Raw genomic sequence first — 6,059 nt, 5'->3', positions numbered from 1 at the left:
ATATCCAAATATCTTACAGACTGGAAACCTGCAATTGAAGACAAGATAGTCAGCAAACGCTTGAAGAATCACAAACTATGAATGGGACCGGTCTAGAGACCCCAATAGGAAAAATGACCAAATAATTACCTGGGATTCCGGTCTAGGACAAACAGGCGTGTGCCAATGTGTTTCATTATTAGCATGATGTAAATTTCAAACATTACAAGAATAATTTAAAAAAAATAAACACACATGGGCACACAAAAACAAATACTCTAATTACTAATGATTTTAGTATTTTATATTGGAAGAATTTGCAAAAAACTGGATCATGTATTGGGAAGGTTGGTGCTGCATCTCGGTGATTAACTTTTAAATAGTTAGTTTTATTTCACAGTACAAGGCTCCTGCCAGGGCCAGAGTGGAAACCCAAAGCAGCCCAGGCAAGTGGTTTCAGACCAGTCCCCATACAGTGCACACTAAGTGCAGTGAGTGGCCTCTCCCCCAAAGAAAATTAGGAATCAATGGTGCATTCTACAACACATTTACCATTATATATTGAGTTGTATTAGCTTTTAAGGAATAGTAAATGACAATCTTACAATGCACCAGCATACAACAATCTTTGTTGGGATTCCTCAATGATTCCCTTAATATCACCCTTCAACGGTGCCTCTCATTCCTCTGTCACGTGTATTTCATTCGTTTTATAGCATCTCCCATACCAGTGGTTCCCAAACTTTACACTCCTGAGGACCCCCATTGAGTCACTACTGGCAGCCGGGTTCCCCCAGGCAATTTGTATGATTTAAATGTCAAACATTAAAACCAATTCGAAGAAGAAAACAAAAACACACACACGTGTGTGCATCAAACAAAGACTAAACTTAAATTACTAAAGATTTTAGTATTTTTATAGTAAATTATTTGCAAAAATAGAGAAATCCTAAAGGGAAGGTTGGTGCTGCATCTCGCGACTAACTTTCAATTGTTTGGTTTTATTTCACAGCCTAGGGCTCCTGCCAAGGCTGGACTGGAAACTTAAAGCTGCTCTGGCAAATGTTGGCAGACTAGTCCCTATACAGTGCACACCAAGTGCAGCAAGTGAGTCTGACCACTACAAAGGGGGCATTGGAGGCCTCTCCCCCAAGAAAATTTTGGGGGAAATTGTGCATTTTACAACACATTTGTCATTATATATTGAATTGAAATAATGACCTTACTATGCACCAGCATACAACAATCTTTTGTCAATCTTCATTGATTCCCTCACTACTACCCTCCAACAGTGCCTCTCATCTCTCCAAAGCCCCACTGTCACATGTATTTAGTTTCTTTTATAGCACCTTTCATACCACTGTAGGGTGTCAGAGCACTTTACATCACACACATACAGAGATAATGAATCATACGTCTGTAAATCAGTGACTAGAAAATGTTACATAAGACAAAGGGGACTACAAGGTGTAGGATTCACAAGTCATCCATACTGGTAGGCATTTTTTAAGAGTGCTTGGTCTGGAGAGCACAAACTCAGGATTCAGAACATAACACAGGGGTTAGCATTGACTTTAATAATAAGGATTTATTTCTACCCAAACAAACCTTTTTAGCAACATCGGGTTAATGAAAGACTGGAAAAAACATAACTTACTAACTTGTACCATGCAGTTTGCTTGCTGCTCTTTGATGTCAGTTCATATCTCACTGTGCTAAATGCGATTGGAACTTGTGAACTTCATAATAACAAAAGAGTCTCTGTAGCAAAAGCAGGAACTGACTGAGCTATGCACAAAACAAAATACTGTTTTTTTTTTTTAATGCGTGGTAGACATTTTTTGCAGCAGGCATATTAACCATCTGGGCTTCCTGAGATGACTCAAAGCTGCCACTGGACAAACTCATCTCTCTGCAGCAGGTACGTTAATCACTGGAGTTATCTTGACCCTTTTATTGCTGCCCAAAAACTGCTGTTTATACAAGGAACTTTGCATTGGACCCCAGTTTGGGAACCACTGTCTCATACCATTGTAGGATGTCAGAGTACTTTACATCACACACACAGAGACAATGAATCATGTGTGTAAATCAGTGTAGAGAACATGCTACATACAAAGGGGACTACAAGGTGTAGGAGTCACATGTCATTCATACTGGTAGGCATTTTTAAAGAGTGCTTGTCTGGAAAAGCACAAAATCAGGATTCGGAACATAACACAGTGGGTAGCATTGACTTTAACAATAAAAATGTATTTCCACCCAAATAAACCCCTTTAGCAGCATCAGGATAATGAAAGACAGGGAAAAACATAAGTTACTAATTTGTACCATGCAATGTGTAAGCAGATCTTTGATGACAGTTTATAGGTCACTGTGCTAGATTATGATTGTCTCTTATGAGCTGCAGAGTAACAAAATAATCTATGTGACAAAAGCAGTAACCAACTGACCTATGCACATAAAATACTGTTTTTGTAAAATACATGGTATGCGTTCTTTGCAGCAGGCATATTAACCCTCTGAGCTACATTAGATAATTGAAACCTGTCCTATACCTCCCCATTTGTCCGTCTACCCCTCCGCCCCCACTTACTTTCTGTTACTGTCCCACTGCTTTTTTTTTGCATATTTTAGATAGCGCAAACTCGACCCGAAGGTATTGGAGCGCTTTAAATGAGCACCGTCTTTACATTACATATTCAGGCACAGGGAGATTAAGTGATTTGCCCACAATCCCAGGATGTGGACGCGACGTCGAGGCTCGAACTCAGGTCCCAAAGTTTATGCCTGAAATAGACCCCACACCGTGCTTTACTAACAAAAAGAGTAGAGCCAGTTTCAAAATACAGCGTGTACGTTTGTTAAAAAAAAACACCAGGTCTACAAGCATATGTAAGGTCCTTTCAGGTTAGCCCCCCCTCCCCACCCCCCCAGCATCATGAAGGTTTATTATGATATTGTGCTCTTTTTAAAAGATACCCAAACATGACATTACCATGTCAGTTTTTTTGCAGCTCCCTCTGCAGGTCGGGTCTCTGGATTACTTACCCCATCTATCTGCATGAATTAGTTGGAGTGCCTAAGGTTTTCTTGTCGATGTAGGAGGAGTGAGTGTTAGAACCTTGGAGCTCCTGTGATAGGCCAAGAAGGGAAAATACAGGCTCACCAAGAACTGGGGAATTGGAAATGTGTGCTGTACTATTTTGTTTTACACTTCGCAAGGTGGCACGTTGCTGGCTAGCAAGCTGCTTGGGTACTGCAATGGACTACTGTCTCCACTCAAGTGGTATATTTCAATGGGCTAGCTGGTGATAATGTTTGGGGAATTATGTTGCCGTGAGTGATCAAAGGTATCAAACTTGTATCTAAAAAGTCTTAACGCAGCTCCAGATTACCCTTTCTTTGTGAATGACTGCTCCAAAAAATATCTCATTAGAGAGAACATTTTACCGGCCTTCCATCTGACTGCTATTCTGAGCATGACCATCAGTCTGACACCTCTCATTTGAGAATGATGATCGATGGCATGAGGTGAGCAGGGACTTCCTTTCCTGCTTATGCCCAAGGAATAAGTACTACCTATGTGGTTGGTCTATCACCGTAGGGTACATCTGACCCTCTGGTGACTTCCCCTCTGCACTTCTCCAATACCTCTGTGAAATCCCACTGATTTGTCTCAAAATAAAGAGTGGGTAGACTTCTATAAAGTGCATGCTAACCAATAGGAAAGGAAAAACCTTATCTACGTACTCAACGTCAGAGTAACTCAAAGACGAAAAACAGCTTAAGCTATTGGCCCTTTACTGCACACTCAGCCACAGCATTTAGGAAGAATTCCTTTAATGACTTTGTTGTGTACTCAATGGTGGAGGAGAAGGCAATGCTATTGTACTACTACTTCTAATAATTACTGTTTGTGAGGGAGATTAAGTGATTTGCCCACAATCACAGGATGTGGACGCGACCTCGAGGCTCGAACTCTGGCCCCAAAGTTTATGCCTGAAATAGTCCCCGCACCGCGCTTTACTAACAAAAAGAGTAGAGCCAGTTTCAAAATACAGCGTGTACTTTCTGAAAGTACACGCTGTGTTTTTAAACTGGCTTTACTCTTTTGTTAGTAAAGCGCGGTGCGGGGACGATTGTGGCCTTTTGTTTAAGTATTGATGGTAATCAGAGCCCCTTCACGGGCTGTGATTACCATCAATATTTAAACAAGAGGCCACAATCGTCCCCGCACCGCGCTTTACTAACAAAAGAGTAGAGCCAGTTAAAAAACACAGCGTGTACTTTGGGACACGCTGTGTTTTTAAACTGACTCTACTCTTTTGTTAGTAAAGCGCGGGGACGATTGTGGCCTCTTGTTTAAGTATTGATGGTAATCACAGCCCGTGAAGGGGCTCTGATTACCATCAATACTTAAACAAAAGGCCATAATCAGTCCCGCGCTCTGCAGCCACACGCCGCCACAAGCCGCCCCAAGCCCCCCCCAAGCCGCCACAAGCCCTCCCCAAGCCGCCACAAGCCCTCCCCAAGCCGCCACAAGCCCTCCCCAAGCCGCCACAAACCCTCAAGCCCCCACAAGCCCACAAGCCCCCACAAGCCCACAAGCCCCCACAAGACCCCTTACCTGCACTCTTGACGACTCCTCTCCGGCACCAGAGCAAAAGTGCCTGCTTTTCGCGCCGCCCGCTTCTTAACCCCTTCCATGCTGCGCAAATTCCGCCGCTGTGCTGACGGAATCTTGCGCGGGCGTGGTCATGACGGAACGGTTCCGTCATGAGCACAGCTCAACCGTGGCTCATGACGGAACCGTTCCGTCATGAGCACCGAAGGGGTTAAAGCGGCGGCTCCTCTGCCTCTCTCCTGTGGGACGTCCTGGTTGCGTTGTGCGCGCTCCACATCCGGCAGTGCGCGCTGACGTCAGGGAAGGTGCGCGCGCGCCTTAAAGGGAACGGTGTTCATAACCCTAAGCAACTTCAAACATGAAAGTTTGCACCACTTCTAAAAGACAGTCATTATTGTTTAACATCAAAAACCACTCTTATCCTTATTTAAAAAGGCATTAAGAAAAGAAATCCCTACTGTCAATATGTTCTCTGTTATCCAAAAAATAATGAACCTGATTTCTAACTTTTAAAACGGCAGTCTAAAATGCAGGGTTTTACACCGTGTTTGCACTGACTTAAGAGGTAGTCGACTTCAGCTGTTTTCTTTGTGTGGCCTGGAGTCAGAAATAGCCTCATGTTTACACAGCTGCTTGACACGAAAAGGCGTCGAATTCACATGCCTTTCAAGCCAGCCTTGCAAGCCAGCACAAATCTGTCGTTCTGTAATGTGCATTTAGTTCAGCAACAACCAACTCACTCAGATAATGTGAATGCCTTTTAATACCAAATACAGAAGGATAAATGCTGTGACATTTTGTATCTTAATTTATTTATTGCAAAACACACAATTTCGTTTTTTGAAGCTTTTTTTTTTATTCCTATTCAATGTAGATTCTAATTTTATCTTTAACATTGTGGTAATTTGCACACATGTATAGTGTCTTACTCTGTCAATGTAATGATACCGTGCAGCTATTTAGCATATAGTATATAATTAATTGCTGGATTATTTTAAAATATATTTTATTTTATAAAAATTTGCATAACAGAATGATGACAAAAAAAAAACATTGAGCTTATTCCAGACATTTTCAAAACGGTGTCATACACATAATACAGGGCCCTTAAGGCTAGCCATTCTTGTATCAAGAGCGCAATCGCTACTTACTCACACAAGTACCACTAATTACAAACCACAGACATTTAAACACACATTTAACCCACAGATCAACACTTAGGACAGAAACAAAAGAGAGCCCACAGACTGTACTTAAACCAAACCATTTGTAAATACTAGTTGTAAGTCATATTCACTAGATTTGGCTGGCAGAACACCAAGAAAAAAACGCTCTGCATATCACCACTTATGAATGTTACTAAGTGCACAGACCAGGATCCTTTCTGTGTACATATTTAGTTCCTCGGGGTACTAGTCACCAAGGAAGAAATACGTTTTTATACCTAAACCTA

Source organism: Triturus cristatus, chromosome 1_1 (genome assembly GCF_964204655.1).
Source record: "Triturus cristatus chromosome 1_1, aTriCri1.1, whole genome shotgun sequence".
NCBI lineage: Eukaryota > Metazoa > Chordata > Amphibia > Caudata > Salamandridae > Triturus > Triturus cristatus.
Note: the sequence above shows the minus strand (reverse complement) of the source record.